The 17,828-nt window shown below is 51.3% G+C and overlaps 1 long non-coding RNA gene across 1 annotated transcript; it reads right to left on the bottom strand.

Annotated features, from left to right (window-relative positions):
- Positions 1 to 13,721: 13,721 nt before the first annotated feature.
- Positions 13,722 to 14,855, bottom strand: LOC101178241. Its single transcript, XR_178775.2, has 2 exons — positions 14,749 to 14,855; positions 13,722 to 14,315 (listed from the first exon to the last, which is right to left on the bottom strand). It is a non-coding gene; the product is annotated as an uncharacterized LOC101178241 (long non-coding RNA).
- Between the last annotated feature and the right edge of the window lie 2,973 nt (positions 14,856 to 17,828).

Below are 17,828 nucleotides of genomic sequence, written 5' to 3'. Positions count from 1 at the left end.
ATAACTAACTTTACAGTAAAACTTGATGTCAAGTAGTGTAAGCTCTCCAACTTTTTCTTCTTTTCCTAAACTGATTTGGCTATTCTAAATCTCTAAATTTCCAAATTTTAAAATTCATTTGTCAATGTATATTTGTTTTAAATGAAAGCCTATTGGGATTGTGTTGAAGCCACACTTCAGCTTAGGGGGAACTGACGTATTAATACTGGGTTGTCCAATCCATAAACACAGCATATCTTTCCATGTATTTACATCTTCTTTAATTTCTCTCAGCATCATCTTGTGTTTTCAGTATTGATACTGAATATTTCCCATCTTTTATTAATCTGTTGCTAATTATCTTATGTTTTTTGACACTATTGTAAATGGAATTGGTTTTTTAAATATCAGTTCCCAAATATTCAGTGCTATTATATGAAAATACAATTGATTTTTGTATCTTGACCTTTCTTCAGAAGTGTTTTAATGGGGTCTGAAAGAAGAAGTGAGAGAGGTTTAATGAATCGGCCTGTACCTGAACAGGAAGAGAGAAAATGAACAGAAAGGGAACCGACACGCATCAAATTCTCTATCTGCAAAGCACTCTGCTGGAAATTTTTCATAATTTTCACAGCAACCCTGTGAAGTTGGTTGTTATCCGTGTTTTACAGATAAAGAAACGGAGTGCTCCAGGACCCCACAGGTAGCAAGTGGCAGCCAGGATTCAACCAGAGTTTTTGAGCCCCAAACCCTGCATTCCTTTTGGTGTACGGCGCTGCCACGATGCCACAGAGCAATGGCATGTCAAGTGCTCGCAGGATGGATGCATGAAGAGGTGGCAGCTTACACCAAAGCCAGGTGACCTCCCGTCCAGCTCCTGCAGCCAGGAGGTATGAGATCCCTGGTGGGCACATAGAGCTAAAGTTCTCCCACCTGTTCCTTCTAGGGCTTAAGCTGCCATGAGCCAATAGGCATGGATGGATGTGATATCCACAGCATGGTGAGCCACGGGCAACAGGGGCATGACCCAGTCCTGACCACACTGGGCCAGCACCAGGCCGGCCATGCCTCCCCAGAGCCTCCCTGGCCTGGGAAGTTTGTGGGCAGGATAACAGAGCTGTGAGGATCAGTTCCACCTTGCAGATGAAAGAGTACCCTGAGGCCGGGACAGAACCCAAGTGCTGAGCCCGAGAAGTGAAAGGCAGCACTTGGCCTTGGTTCCCCAAACCTCTCCTAACACGAGCATCACCAGGGGCAATTTTTCTAAAGCAGATTCCCAGACAACCTCCCCAGAGTTTCTGATTCAGTAGGTCTGAGATGGGGCTTAGGAATCTGTGCTCTAAGCTGCCAAGTGATTCTTCCGATCAGGATATTTTGAGAAACATAAAGTTACTGCTTCCTTAAGGGATTAGGGAAAAACCTGCAGATTGGGCAGGAATGAAACAGACCTCCTACCAGAAGTGAGGTAAGGGTCGAAGCCTGTGCTCAGGAAAGTGAGCTGCGTGAGTACCTAAAATGTATAGTGGATTCCCTCTTTGATAAGCAAAACGGACAGAGCTCGGCTCTTATGAAGGTTAACTCCTGAAATGTTGGGTGGGGTCAGGGAGGGACGCCATGGAGAAAAGGGCTTGGCTATGACTCTCAAAGCCTTCAAAAGAAACCCCCCCTGCCTCTGGCTCCCCAGGATATGGCAGCACAAGATGTCCAGTGGGTAACTGGAAAGAAACCGTCACAGGGCTTGTCACAAATCTTTGCCCAATCAATGCATCACACATTATCTAGACAGACTGAATTCACCGCCTTTGCCCATTGGCCGCTTAGGTGCCGAGGCCACAGGATCTGCCAGTGCAGGACCATCAGTTCCCTCCCATGCCTTACTTACATTTCGTTTTATTTTTTCAATCTTTGTTTAAATGTTATTTTAGAGACATGGGGACTTGTTGTGTTGCGCAGGCTGGACTGCGGTGGCACAATCACAGCTCACTGCAGCCTCCACCTCCTGGGCTCAAGAGATCCTCCCACCTCAGCCTCCTGAGTAGCTAGATTGCAGGCACGTGTCACCACCCCTGGCTAATTTTCTTTTAATCTTTTGAGGCTGATGTTCTCGTACGTGGGAAAGGAGAGGGAAAGGAGCTGCAGACGAGAATGAGAGAAAGGGAGGAAGGAATTGAAGACATTCAAGTGTGAGTGGAGAAATGCACAAAAGAGAAAAGGCTACGCAGGGCCAAGTGGACCCCTGAAAACACAGACACAGAGCAGGCACATGCTGGTGGTGCATGGCAGGGCGGTGTGCTGGGGGCTGTCCTGGCCTGGAGAGGGGCAGAGGGATTGCAGTTGACATTTCAACAATGGTTCCTGAATGGCAAGCCCTAGCCCTCCCCTCCACTCCTTCACTCCTGAAGTCCAGTCAAGAGGCTCCAGGCTCTTTTTTGTTACCTTTTTCTGCACCACTGGTTGCCCTGGCAACAGCCGCAGCTGGCCCGTCTCCCAAATCACAAGCTGTAATGAGAATCTCAGGCAGGTTTGTTCTGCTCTGCTGGCTCGCAGACAATAGGTGGAATGCTGGCCCACAGCTCTGGTTTCAGAACCTGTCCCCAAGGATGCCCCGCAAGTAAGGGGAGGGGACAGGGTCTGGGAGGAAAGGTGAGGAAGGGCTCAGCTAAGAGAGAAGGCAGCGGAGGAACCAGGAATGTCCTGGAACTTCCCTACCACCACCTCTGGGACAAACCGGCTGGATGGGAGTGCACAGTGGATGGATCCATAGCTGAATAGACAGCAGTACCTAAAGGAAGTGTCTGCCCAGCCCGCGCCCGCGCCCGCGCCCGCGCCTGCGCCTCCACTGTTCTTACCCAGCGGCTTCAGTGAAAACACGCTGTCCAGATCCACAAATGACCCAGAGCTTCCAGGGAGAACAAATGTGCTGCAGGCGACAGAGCTGGCATTCATAAAAGAGACCATATTCGATTGGAACAGTGGGCGGAAACTAATAATTTTAAGAAAGATATAGGAAAATTTGGCTGAACAGAAATTGTCTGGAGAGGCTGGGCGTGGTAGCTCAGGCCTGTAGTCCTAGCACTTTGGGAGGCTGAGGCGGGTGGATCACTTGAGGTTAGGAGTTTGAAACCAGCCTGACCAACATGGTGAAACCCCGTCTCTACTAAAAATACAAAAACAAATAGCCAGGCATGGTGGCGGGCACCTGTAATCCCAGCTACTCAGGAGGCTGAGGCAGGAGAGTTGTTTGAACCCAGGATGTGGAGGTTGCAGTGAGCCAAGATCATGCCACTTCACTCCAGCCAGAGCGAGACTCCGTCTCAAAAAAAAAAAAAAGAAAAGAAAAAAGAAACTGTCTCGAAAGTTCAAATCACTCACAAGCTCAGTGCACATCAACAGGGACACAGCAGCTTAGAACGCAGACGCAAGCAGGAGGTACATGTGCCAGTGTGTCACTGCAGCCCATTCTTTGCCTGGTGGCTGAGCACCCCTCAGGTAAAGTGTATGGGGTCTTAGAAGTCAAGTTGGCGGATGCAGTTTGAATTCAGCTTCCAGTATTTAAAATGTTTGTAATTGTATAAATCAGAGTCTGTGTAATGTTGAGGTCAAGAGCAAGAATTCTGGAGCCAAACTAAGTGGGTGTGAATCCCAGTGTCTATAAGCTGTGTATCCTTGAGGAAGTTACTTCACCTCTCTGAGTGTCAGTTGCCTCATCTATACAATGGAGGCAATAGCACTGCCTCCCTTGTAGAGTTTCAGTGAGAATTGAGTCAGTGATTCCAGGTAAAACACTCAGAAGAATGCCAGCACACCGAAAGTGCAAATTGTGGTTGCTACTGGTATTAATGACTCAGCTGTTGCTTTCAAAAGGTTGATGAGTTGTTTTTGCCTGGAGGGCCCTAGACTCGGAATGCCTGGCCACCCTCAATACACTCGAACCTAAACTCCTAGTCACCCTCGTATGGTCAGGCTGTGCCTGGCCACTCCCGACAGGAGGTGAGTAAGAGGGACCAATGACCCTCTCCCCAGAGCAGCCGGAGGCCACATGCACCAGCCCATGGTGCTCCTGTGGCCCTTGGAGAGCCCCGCTAAGGAAGGGCTGTCCCTCTGCTGGCTGGTCCATGGGGACCCAGTATTCTGAGGACTCACAGCTGCTGAGGAAACACACTTCCACCACCAGCTTCCCACCCAGCATGTGTGAGAGCTGTGGAAAGCCACCACCCTTGTCTCCCTTCCTTAGCTAGGAACCCTGTCTTCTTCTTCACTGGGTCTTGGGAAGACTGGAGAGGGCATTACCCCCTGAGAATGGAACATTGTATAATCATCTACTTGTTCAGAGGAGAGAAATCCTACTCCAGCTCAATCTCTAGAAGAGATTTCTGTAGGCAGCCCAGCACTTCAGCTCAGACGCCATGGCACGCTGGGACCTTAGCCAGATCCTCTTGTTCTTAATTTCTCCCCATCAACACGAGAGTGTTGATTTCAGGAGAGCCTGGACACTTCTCCATCCACCTAGACTTGTTGGAGAGGCGACTTGCACAGCGCTTTGCAGAAACACAGGTCTCTGTTTTCAGGAGTTGCTCTCGGGAAGGTGAAGCTGTGATCTTTGAAAGCTTTGTAAAGTTCCCTGCATTTCAGAATTGCATTCTTTCCCATTTGCCTTTCCCACAAACCCAAAACAGATTTGGAGCAATCGAAACCATGCTTAGAAAAAAAAAACCTCATGTTGGAAAACTGCCAAACCGCATCTTAAAAACTAAACGTGGTCTCATCCCAGTTGTCATGGTCCAATTTTTTATTCTACTCATGTGTTATTTATTTTGCAAACACTGTAGGTGTGTGATGCCAGACGCTGTTCTAAGAGCTTTGCAAACAGTGACTCATTTCATCCTTATAACAACTCCATAAAGGAGATGCTGTTGTTATCTTCATCCTCATTTTTGGAGGGGGAAACTGAGGCATGGTACATGACCCATAAGTAACTAGGGATTCAGACCAGCCAGCAAACTCCAGAGTCTGTGGTCTTAACCCACAGTGCTGCCTTTCACTCTGCCATGCTTGCTTGCATTTGCCATGTAGACTAGAATCTTCTAGAAGGCAGAGATGGTGTCTTCATAAAACATCTGTGAAAGGAAAATACGTTTCGGGACCCTAAAATCACTAATCCAAAGGGAAAAGTCAAGCTGGGAACTGCACCAGGCAAACTGCCTCCTGTTTTATTCCTAAATAAGATCACTACACAGACAAAAATTTACACACCTTGCTCACATTCCTTGTGGACAAAAAACAGATGGAACTCAAAGCCATCCCTCTGTTCATATGAGACCAGTGTATATGTGAGGGTTTCCTCTGCCCTATTGTCTATGTAAAAACGCAGATTCACTGAGCCAGACTGAGGCATCAATGATTGTTCCTCTACCCCTCTCTCACATGTAAATTGTGTATTCAGTGAAAGGCTAATTTGAGTTAATCAGAAACTCAAAAGAATGCGACTGTTTGTCTCTTACCTACCTATGACCTGGGAGCCCCCACTTTGAGTTGCCTCACCTTTCTGGACCAAACCAATGCACATCTCACATATACTGATCGATGTCTCATGTCTCCCTAAAATGTATAAAACCCAGCTGAGTCCCAAACACCCTGGGCACCTGTTGTCAGGATCTCCTGAGGCTGTGTCACGGGCATATCCTTAACCTTGGCAAAATGAACTTTCGAAATGGATTGAGACCTGTCTCAGATACTTTTGGGTTCACACATCTTACAGTGAGTCCTGCAGGCACCTGACAAATGCCTTGTGATGACGTTGGCAGCCGTTCGCAGCAGCAGCAATGACTGAGAGGTGTCCTTCACCTCCATCTCACTAATTAGACACCGCAGCTCTGGGAAGCAGGAGAAGCCAGCCATCTCTGCTGGGGCAGCCGCTTCCTACAACCCACCCAAGTGCCCTGCAAATGATGATGATGGCAGCTCCCGCCCTGAGAAGGGCCTGGGCACGGGAGGGGAACAGTCTCAGGATGCCTGTTCTACTGGAGGAGGGGGTGCAGCTTCCCAGAGGCTCATGGCCTGACCTCTGACCTTCCTGAAACCTGCACCACCGCCCGCTTCCAGCTTCCCTGACTGCAAAACAGCATCTTCTCTTGCATTGTTCTTTGAGGAAATTTGGCAGCAGGCATGGAAAATGTTTCCTCCAGGCCCCCAGCTCAGCACATGAAAGGCAGGCTGCTGTCTGCAGGGCCCCCAGACGCCACTGGATTCCCGGCCAGAACTTGCAGCTCAGGGAGTGGCCCTGTCTCTTTTGTTATGACCCCTCCTCGAGATGCCAAGCTGGTGGGGGAACCACAGCTGGCACTGGCCGGGCTGGCTGCGAGTTCCCCTCTCACAGCTCGCCTGGCCTGAGCCCCTGGGACCAGGTGGGGCTGCTCCAGGACCAGGAGCACCTCCGGGGGCTACAGCCATGTCCTCGGGAATGTCAGAGGTCTGATGCTGGCAGGGGCTTCACTCACACACCACGCATGGCAGGAGGGGTGAGCGCTCCCCAGGCCTGGCTGTTGTTTATTCCCCTCCTTGCCCCTCTTGGGGGGTTGACTTCGAGCACCGACATCAGAGTTTTGTTTCGAGAGGCCCTCAGTGTTCACTAGAGCAGGGTCTGCTCTGCAGAATATGACACCTGGGTGCCCCATCCTACCGTAGACTTGGGGTCCTCACCCAGGGGCCCTCAGAGACTGGCGGGTGAAGACTGACGTATGACTCTACTGGAAAAATGACAAGGTGACAGGCACCACCCTCGTGGCTTTGCACTCAGCTAGTGGGCAGCTTCTCTCCAGTGCTGGACTGTTCCTGCATCCCTGTCCAGAAACCAGAGGGCATTCTGAAGGTGATGCAAACACATCATGCCCCACTGGCATTGCGCTCTCAGGTATGAGGTTGTGTTTTCACAGCAACCCTGCACAATAGATGGGGTTGGAATTTCCTTATGCCCATTGGACAGATGTGAAAACTGAGACCCAGAGAAGCGATCCATCAAAGGGCAGCCACTCTGCCCCTCATTCCAAGTGCTTTTCCCTTTTACACCCTACCACCAAGTAAGGCCACCCATGTACTGGTGAGGGAAGCAAGGAGGAGAGTCGTGAGGAATTCGACAGAACTGCACAGCCCTGAGGGAAAGAACCTCTTTGAATTTGGGGCCACCTTCCCAGCCTTCTGGGACCCCCTGTAGTCAGAGTAAAGGCAGATGTCACCAGCTTCAGTTGTCCCCCAACTCCACTCCAAATAGAACCCACCCAAAACTTAGCAAGTACTTCCTCTCTGTCCAGAAGACCCCTCTCCTGTTACTCCCTGTCTGTTTCCTCTGCTAGGCACGGGACGCTCCTAGCCGAAGCCACCTTTCCTAAAGGAGACCCAGGGACACGCAGCCACTGTCAGCCCAGGAGGGTGGACCTGAGGGCTCTTGGGGAGGTGGCTGGGGAAGACCAGGGGCTGCCTAAAAATAGGCTTTCGCCCCAGGCTATTGAGTGACAACCTCTCCCGGGGCACAGCTGGGACTGTGTGACCGAGAAATGGGGGAGCAGGAGCCAGGGAGGCTGAGTGTCCCCAGGGGGCTTAAGCAAAGCTATTTTGAAGCCCATTTATTGGGCAGCCAGGATGGGTCCCACATGCTTTCCTGGTGCCCCTCAGAGGCACTTGGGAGTGGGGAGATGATGGAGATGACAGCTTGGGACAAAGCTGGGTTAGCTAAAGGTAGGAACAAAGGAAACAGCAGAGAAAGCGGGGCCAGGAAGGGGGTTGCAATACTGAGAAGCAGGAGGCAGAGCAGGTGGATTTCACTGGGAGGCCCTCACCCCACCTACAGGGCCTCTGGCTGGCTCTACGGAACCACAAGACACTTCCTGCCACTCAAAGGTTTGGCTGGGAGGAGGTGGGTGGGGAGTGACTTGCTGGTGGCCGGTGAGCCTGGTCTCCAGGAGGGCAGGTTCTGCCTGTGCAGAGATGCGCCCGGGTGAGACACAGGCAGCCCAGGCACCGGTGATCTTGGAGGCACCGTCACCCACATCTGCAGCACTGGTGGGCGGGTCCCCTCCCATTGCCCAATTCCCAGCCCTGCTTCCAGTTTCCAAAGGTTCCTTGACATAGTATTCCACGGAAAACAACCAAGGTGAAAGGTTCTGTCTGCTGCAACCTAACACCTGTAGCAATTCCTGATGGCCCAGCCCCAGCCCGAGGCTCTGATCTGCAGTGGCTGAGGGGTCAGTGCTTTGGGACTCCTGTTGGCCCCCAGTTCATCAGGCATCGTCCCAGAGCCTGAGATGTGAGACCACCTCCTCTGAGCCCTGTCAGCCCTGGTTCCTAGTGGCCTCATTGTCCGTAAGCCCCACTTAGAGTTGCGAAACTATTAAGTGCATACACCAGAGCCTCCTATGTGTGAGATACAGAATTATCTCACCAAAGATACAGAATTATCTTAACCAAAACAGAATTCTTATCTAGTTGATTAGAATATGTGAATCAAAAAAAATCTATGGCTTTCCAGTGCGACAAACAATAAGAAGCAAACAAGCATTGCTGCAGTAACAGCAGGGATGGAAGTTCCGGGAAGGGTTATCACAGCCGAGGTTGTTCGGGGCAGGCTTCCTTGAGGATTTGGGACATGAATGGAACTCGAGCTTCCCTTCAGCATGGAGAAAGCGTGGAAGCAGAGGTCTGAGGGTGGAAGCAGGCAGGGCTCATGGGGACCTGATGAAGACGTCTTCCTGGCTGGGTGAACTGTAAGGGGGCGCTGGAGGGGTCACAAGGTGGGAGAGGAATTGGGGACAGCCTTGAAGGCCAGGGAAAGAGCTTAGTCTCAATCCTGTGGGTAGTGGGCTGCCGTCAGAGGTTTTAAAGGGAGGTGGGTGGTGGTAGGAACGGCGGTAGGGGTTTTCCAAAAATTAATCTGGATGTACGGCAGGGTGGACCACAGCTGGAAAGAATAAAGACAGGAAGTCATCTCCAGGGCCCTGATCCGGCCACAAAGCTGGGCCTCACCCCACAGTTTCCAGACTAGAGAATCTGATCAAGCAAACCCAGGCAGGCCCCTTGTGGCTGATTTAAGCAGTCTCATGAAATGTCGTCTTGGCAAAATGTTGAGTGAGCAGTGGGCTGACGCCAGGAATTCCAAATGCTGCTGAAGCAGAAGTTTGGTGGTAAATCATCGCATCTCACCACTCACTTCCCGAACCTGCTCCAAAGAGACCCAGCATGAAGGAAAAAGGACCTTGGGGGAGGGAAAAAGAAAATCTCCATCCCGGCAGTGGGCAGGCCCCAGCCCCCACCGCGCCCCCCCCCTCCCTGGAACCCTCCCATTCCTGCCGGTGGGGCTCTCTGGCTGGTTTCAGGGGACCCCACACACAGGAGGGGGCTGCTTTCCATTAATTGCAACCAACCCCAGGCCTTTTTGATAGGACTCATGAATTTTACCTAAAGTGTAATTGGATGCTATGCTTCATTAGATTTTTCCTGGCTTTCTATACTATCCTATCGTCCTTCTCCTGATCTGGGGGCTCCAGGCCCTCCCTAACCGCCTCCCTTCTCCAAAATGCACCCCTAGTCTCAGACCTCACTGTACTGTTCATCTACTATCTTACGACTCTGTCCTCGTACTCACCCCAAAAAGCAAGGCAATGACAAAGAGACGGAGTGGAGGGCACTCCGGCAGGAAGCAGAGCCAGAAGCCCTCCCGCTCCAGGGGCCAGGGGGAGGACGGGGTCAGCAGGATGAGAAAGCCCAGGGACCCTTCAGACTGGCAGGGTGAGCGCAGCCCCAGGATCCAGACTCAACTCCTCACCCAGGCCCTCCAGGCTGCCCCCGCTTTAACTCCTGCTCCTCACTTCTCCCGCACACGTGTCCGTTCCTGGGGGCTACACCCTGTTGTTCACATGTCTTTCTCTTCCTCTGTCCTATCTGTCGAGCTTTGCCCAGGATGCTTGGAAGTCTTCATCTTATTATTCCCAGGATCCAGGGAATAATAAGATCCTTATTCCCAGGATCCAGGCATGATGCTATCTTGCAGTTCAAGCACAGGTGCATTTTGCATTTATTTTTTGAGGCTTCATATACATGAAGTACTACACTAGGCCATTAGCGCTAACTTAAAGGGAAGAGATAATGTGATTGCCACTCTCATATGGCGCGCTGGAAGGTTCAGGGAGGTGCAGCTGACAAACTGACCAGAGACACTAAATGCTGCAGGCTGCCCTGCTGGGTGACGGGGCGGCCTGCAGAGGTGGAATGCGCTCTCTGACCCCACAGCCCGCAGGGCCCCAGCTGAGCTCCCAGAGGGCTGCCCGCATCTGTCCCTGTATCTCACAGAGCCCCTCAGGAAGCCCAAGGCAGCGTTCCTGGCATAGATGCGGAGAACCCTCAAGGGTGGGTGGGGAACCTCAGCCTTCCAGCCCCAGGCGCCCCAAGGGCTGGCCTCCTGCAGGGACAGTGCTGAGCTGGAGGTCCACACAGCAGGCAGAGGGGTGGCTGGTGTAGCTAAACCTTCCCGGGAACAAGGAGCAGGGCCTGCTTTCACCTGCCGCTCTCTTTCCTGACAGCTGTGGGAGATGAGTGAGCCTGAGCAGGGCTAGCAGCTAAGGGGAGGCTGCGTCAGCCCCCAGCCTAGGCTCTGTGTGGCCTCTGCACATGCATGCATACACACACACACACACACACACACCTTGGCAGATGTATCCCTAGAACGTGGCAGAGACTCAGGCTGGAGCCACTTGGTTCAGGGACTCACAACCTCCAAACTCCAGATGCCACCACGGCTAGGAGCTTATGTCGACTGAGCTTGGACCAATGCTGGTCACAGGATCTTAGACCATGTTCTTGCCTATTGTACCTCGGAGAAGATCCTTCCCATTCCCTTTCTTCTGTGCCCAGGGAAAACCCTAGCCTGCACTTCCCATCGGGGTTCCTGCTGGGAGCCCCTCCAGCCCCCCATTACCCAGCAACAACTTCTCCACGGCCACCCAGGGACACATGCGAACAGGTGACGGAGGCCAGCGTGGATTCCCACCCAGCCCCCATGCATGCCTGCTCCTAGGGGTTAGACCCCTGCTTTCCAGAAATTTTCTCTTCCTCTGATATTTGGCAAACTGCCCGCCGTGCTTTGAAGTCTTCATCTTATAGATTCTCAGGATCCAGGCACGATGCTATCTGTGCAGTTCAAACGCAGCTGTATTTTGCCTTTATTTCTCAGAGCTTAATAAAGACGAAGCACCAAGCTAGGCCATTAGTACTAACTTTACCATTAATGGAAGAGACGGCATGATTCCCACTCTCTCTCAGGTGGTGTGCGGGAAGGTTCGGGGAGGCGTGGCCGACAAATGGACCTGAAATATTAAGAAGACAGCACAAGAAAGAGTGTGGCCTGGTGTCCACCATGCTCTTTGGAAGCTCAGTGCCATGGAAGGAGGGGAGGGCCCTTCAGGGCCACGGTGCAGGGAAGTCTGAAAGATTTGAAGGAGGCAGCAACATGGTCCTATGTCTGCAGCTGGTATTAACGCCAGAAATCAAAAGTGTCCTTGATTTAGGAAGAGGAGGACATGGAATTGCCCGGATCACAACGGAGAGGGAGGAGAAGGGAGCTGGCCATGTCCCCGTCATCACCAGCCATCATTGAAGGGCAGCTTCCAAGCCCCACTGTTGTGTCAGCTGGGGATGGCAGAAAGCACCCTGCAAGAAGCTGCCAAGCTCTGTCATTCCTTATGTACCAATTAAACAGGATTAAGATTGTGTTCTCATTACCTAAATAATTCATTAACATTTTTGGTAGGAAATTTAGAAAATATAAGTGAGTGAGAAGAAAACAGAAATCACGTGTTTTCTCACCCATGGAGACACTGCATCCTTCCAGTCTTTTTTCTACATATAAACGTATTTTTGTTAAATTGTAATTTGTCAAATGAGGGTATTGTTTCAGGGAAAGTTAATATTAGATAGTGCTGTTGCTGTCCATGTTCAAAGGTGGTCTAGTGACAATGATGACTCTTTGGACTGAAAAGAGTCACCGGGCATGGTGGCTCATGCCTGTAATCCCAGCACTTTGGGAGGCTGAGGTGGGCAGATCACAAGGTCAGGAGTTCAAGAGCAGCCTGGCCAACATGGTGAAACCCTGTCTCTACTAAAAAAAATACAAAAATTATCTGGGCGTGGTGGCGGGCACCTGTAATTCCAGCTACTCAGGAGGCTGAGGCAAGAGAATCCTTTGAACCTGGGAGGCGGAGGTTGCAGTGAGCCAAGATCGCGCCATTGCACTCCAGCCTGGGTAACAGAGTGAGACTCAGCTTCAAAAAAAAAAAAAAAAGAAAAGAAAAGAGTCACCCTGCAGGAACAATGGCCATTATCTGTCACACGGCTTTTGGACTTACCATTTGCCTGGATGTCTTTGTGTGAAGAAAGCCAAGTCCCCTACCCACCACCTCCTCATCCCCCACGCAATCATCTCCATGCAGTTTCACCTTCATCTTCCAATACCGCACATCTGTGACACGCTGCGAGCAGTGCTGCACAGGAGCATATTTTAAAAGCTTCCTATAACTTCCCTGGCCTCTTGTTTAGCTTCTTTGGTTCAAGAACAGTTGATCCCTGGGGCAGGAAAGTATATAAAAATATCCCTATGGGCTGGGCGTGGTGCCTCACGCCTACAATCCCAGCATTTTGGGAGGCCAAGGCGGGAGGATCACCTGAGGTCAGGAGTTAAAGACCAGCCTGGCCAACATGGTGAATCTCCATCTCTCCTAAAAATACAAAAATTAACCGAGTGTGGTGGTGCATGCCTGTAATCTCAGCTCCTTGGGAGGCTGAGGCAGAAGAATCACTGGAAGCCGGGAGGCAGAGGTTTCAGTGAGTCGAGATCATGCCATTGCACTCCAGCCTGGGTGACAAGAGCAAAACTCCAACTCAAAAAATAAAATAAAAATATCCCTGTGCACCCAGAGGGGGCCCCTGATCTCAGGGAAAGGTTGATCTTGGGAAAGGCAGGGCATAGATTCAAAACAATTGTCTAATGCACGATTAAATACGTTCATGGGCTTGCACGGTGTAAGAGCTCAAGAGAGACTTAGAAATAATAGAGTCCCTCCCTCTCTCCCTCTGCCTTGCAGACAAGGAAAGTGGTTCCAGAAACAGGTTTTTGAAGCCCCAACACGTTTGTTTCTGAGCCCTCACATGGCTTCTTAGCGGTCTTTGTGCTTTCTAGCTCAGGTGCATACGCATCAGACGCATTTTCACTGAGCTCACGGGAAATTACTGCAGCTCACATAGCTTCCTCGAAAAGGCGAAAATCACCAGGAGAAAGTCACAAGGTTTAAGAACTTTCTCAGCCCCAAAGGGTTAATGGAGGCTGGCGATGCAGCGTGATCCCACCTGGGCTTGGACAGGAAAATAACTCAGGAGCTGTTTTTCTTCTCCGAAAGCCAATCCCAGTGGAGGCACTGGGGTTTTTAAAACCAAATGTCTCTACAGCTTGAAATGAACGACTGCATGACCTCAGCCGTCACACACACGCGGCCCCTGCTGTTAAACCCTGAGCAGGGCTGGGCTCAGGGCATCCCGTAAATACTTGACGTCCATGAGGCACATGTGGGAGGAAGAGCGCCATCAGAAGTGGTTTCAGCTGGAAGGCCTGAAGGCCAGAGTGTCTCTCTCTCTCTCTCGCTGAAAGTTACTGTCATCTGTTAGCAATTTCCCCCCTCCCATTAATGCCAGACACTAGATCCATTTGCGTTGCTGCAGACCACCATAAGGGATTCATTTGTATTGCCTGGATGTGAGTCTCTGAACCACATCAATTACAGCCCTTTGTGTTACTGACCGGGTAGTGTGAATGAGACGATGACAATCTTACTGCAGAATGGTTCACAGATTGTACTGAGAGGGAATTCTGCATTCATTGAGAGCAGAGGAGGGAAAAAAAATCTAGATTCTAGGCTACGCAGACAATTCAACTCCCACAAAACGTGAGTGCCTTATCAGTCTCAGCAAAACCTCACTCCTGCAGGTGTGGGCAATTGGGACCTGAAACTCAAGTGGGAAGAGTGATTTCCAAAGCTACAGAAACAAACATAACATGATTGTTATTACTATTAATCATGCATGAAAAATTGAGTCATTAACCCTGTGGAGACATTTCTAAAACACACATTGGACCCAGACTGGAGAACTGAGTTTCCTCCTGCTTCTTCCATGAATTTGTGCCGTGACCCTGGGAATGTCAGGCAGATTGAGCCTCAGTTTCCTCTTCTGTCCGACGAAGGGCTGAAAGGTTTAGATGATCTGAATTTCCCCCATCTCTAGCTCTCCAGGACTCTAGGCACCTTTATAAAGTGGGGAAATAGAATCATCAGGATAGAAACTCTTGCAGAAATCATCATACTGGGGCAGTGAGGAGGGGCGTACCATGCTGAGCACTGCACAAAACATTTCAGACAGAAAGTCCTGTGCCTCCCTGAGCTTTCCGTCTAAGACAAGCATGCATGCAGCAGCAAGAAGCCCTAGGCACAGGACTGAACCAGGACTCCCGGTCACAAAGGCTGCTGTGGGAGGCTGTAGCTTCTCCAGCTCCTCAGTGGCACCGTTCAGCCCTCAAGGCAGACTCTCACCAGGAGAAGAGCCAGGGTGACTACGCTGTGGGAGCAGGGGACCCTAAAGGTGCATGGAGAGCGGCCTTCACCCTTGCAGGGAATGCATGAGTCTCCCAGATGGGCCTGACCTGGCCTGAAGATACCACACCTCTTAGAGGGGCCTCACTGGCTGACAGATCCATCATATCCTGGCAAAAAGGGGAGTCTGGAAGCAGGACTTCACCCACTGTCTTCTGTCTTGCTCTCTTTTGTTTTCTGCAAGTGATGGATGGATGTACTTTGAAGGAAGTTCAGCCTGATAAGTCATTTCCTCCCCCGAAGGCATCTGACTCACCTCTAATTCACCTCCCATGAGGCTGCTCAGCACAGACAATGTTGGATTCTTTCCTGAGTTGTAATATACTGTAGCTTCTTCACTCAAGCCCCCACAGGTAGCTTTGCCTGTGCAGGAAACCCAGGCTGGGGCCCTCAGGGCTTGCCCTCGTCCTGCTTTTCCGCAAGAAATCCACCCATCTCCCGTTTCCACTCCAGGAGAACAGAAGGGTGACGCTGCCCAGACTCACAAGAGCTCGGGGTCCAGCTGTGCGGTGCAGCCAGGACCCACTGCCATGTCTGATCCCCACACGGGAGACCACCAGCCTGCTTCGCAAAGGAGTTCAAAGGCAGCAAGCACCAGCCAGGCGAGACACTCACCCAGCTGTGAGCATCACAGCCTAAAGCAGGCGAGACACTCATCCAGCTGTGAGCATCACGGCCTAAAGGCAACATGCAGGGGCTGTTTCCCATTTTTAACAGAATCTTAACTGTCCACCAACCACGTCTTCTAGATTTACCCACAAGTCTTGACAGCGTCAGAGGAAAGAGAGGAGATTCTCCCATCCCTTGCTCTTCTTTCTCTCTGCTGGGCAGCTGTGTGTACAGAGCGCAGGCCACCACACACGCACACACACACGTGCATACACGCACATACATGCGCATACACACATGCACACACGCACACACATACACGCACACATACACACACACATGCAGAGTGCAGTTCACAGTGGCCATGCATGAGCAGCCCTATCCGGGTGGGCAAAGGGAGTGATGACGAGCAGCCTGGACCCAAGCTGTGGTTAAGACAGCCCTGCCCCATCGGTTCCAGCCACCCGGAGCAGCCGCCCCACCCACCACCTGCAAAGAGGTGAGCTGCCCCTGCCCACTGCTGCTCCAGCTCACACCCATCATCCGTGAGCCATTACTGACTACCTATAGGGTGCGCCCACCGTGGTCTGCGTGTCCCACAGAAATTACCCAGGGCTGGACCAGCGGCTCCCAGCAGACGGCCAGGCATGTGCTCCCAGGGGCACTCGTCCTAGACAGATGAGGACACGTAGGGACTGACACCCCTAAAAACGCTTGGGGCAGCAGATGAGTCACCAGGAGGAGGACTCAGGAGCCCGAAAGGAAGGGCCCATCCCTGGAAGCTTCTGAGCAGAGGCTGGGCAGTCCCAGCAGGGCAGTGTTGGAGGGGACTGGAGGCTCCAAAGCTCTGCTGATGCTGAGACCCCATGAGGCTGCGTCCCACCAAATGAGCCTGCTGAGCTCACAGGCCTGTGTCCCACCAACCAGGAGTGCTGGTCCCACAAGGCTTCGTCCCACCAACGGGGCCTGCTGAGACCCCACAAAGCTGCGTCCCTTCATCTGGGCCTGCTGACGAGCGAGCTAGGAGTGGATTTCCTGGAAATGAAATCCGTGCCATGACCTGAGAAAGGAGAGTGGCTAAGGAGGAGAGGGCAGCAGGGGATGCCCCCCTGGTGGGGGGATGCTCCCCACACCTCCCTTTAGCACTGAGGGACCCAAGCAGCTGCAGAAGACCAGGGACCAGGGGCCGCTGTCATGGCCCGTGTTGAAATGTGAATGCCGCAGGGTTTCCTCTACCTGAATTTTCCCCTTTCCTCTTCCCTGTTTACCTTTCTGCCTCAATATCCCTGAGTACAAATCGCAAGGACACCAACAGCGGCTTCAGTGGGTCCTTGTGTGTGCCAGGTACATGTATTATTATCTCGTTTAATCCTGAGGGAGGCGTGAGGCAGGCTGGGGCAGAAACAGCCTGCACATTTTTCTAGCTTTTGGTTCTAAAACCCTGAGCCCCCGGGAGAAGGCGGAAGGTGGAGTGGGCAGAGAGGGCTGGAAGAAGCTTGAGGGGAGAAGGATCTCCCCAACAAGAGATTCATCAGACCTGATAGGAAGCAGCCAAGGGAGACGTAGAAAGAACAACAGAGGGAAAGACAGAATGAGAGAGAGAAGGAGAGAGAGAGAATGAGAGAAAGAGAACGAGAGAACGAGAGAGAGGAGAGAGAGAAGGAGAGAGAGAAGAATGAGAGAGAGAAAGAGAAGGAGAGAGAGAAGAATGAGAGAGAGAAAGAGAAGGAGAGAGAGGAGAGAGAGAATGAGAGAGAGAAGAATGAGAGAAAGAGAATGAGAAAACAAGAGAGAGAGGAGAGAGAGAAGGAGAGAGAGAAGAATGAGAGAGAGAAAGAGAACAAGAGAGAGAGGAGAGAGAGAATGAGAGAGAGAAGAATGAGAGAAAGAGAACAAGAGAGAGAAGGAGAGAGAAGAACGAGAGAAAGAGAACGAGAGAGAAAACAAGAGAGAGGAGAGAGAATGAGAGAGAGAAGGAGAGACAGAAGAATGAGAGAAAGAGAACGAGAGAGAGGGGGAGAGAGAAGAATGAGAGAGAGAAAGAGAACAAGAGAGAGAGGGGGAGAGAGAAGAATGAGAGAGAAGGAGAATGAGAGATAGGAGAGAGTGAGAAGAATGAGAGAGAGAGAAGAACGAGAGAGACAGAACGAGGGAGAGAATGAGAGAGAAAGAGAACAAGAGAGAGAACGAGGGAGAGGAGAGAATAAGAATGAGACAAGAGCGAGAACAAGAGAGAGAAGGAGAGAGAGAAGAATGAGAGAGAAGGAGAGAGAAAGAACGAGAGAATGAGAGAGACAGAATGAGAGAGAATAAGAGAGAGAGCGAGAGAGAGGAGAGAGAATGAGAGAGAGAACAAGAGAGAGGAGAGAATGAGAGTGAGATGAGAGAATGAGAATGCAAGAGAGAGGGGAGAGAGAGAGAAGAATGAGAGAGAGAACAAGAGAGAAGAAGGAGAGAGAACAAGAGAGAGACAGGAGAGAAAGAACAAGACAGAGAACGAGAGGAGAGAGAAAGAGAACGAGAGAGAACAGAGAGAATGAGAGGGGAGAGAGAGAGAAC

Source organism: Nomascus leucogenys, chromosome 9, assembly GCF_006542625.1.
Source record: "Nomascus leucogenys isolate Asia chromosome 9, Asia_NLE_v1, whole genome shotgun sequence".
In the NCBI taxonomy this organism is placed as follows: Eukaryota; Metazoa; Chordata; class Mammalia; order Primates; family Hylobatidae; genus Nomascus; species Nomascus leucogenys.
The sequence above is the reverse complement of the archived record's forward strand: the minus strand, read 5'-3'. Positions and strand labels throughout refer to the sequence as shown.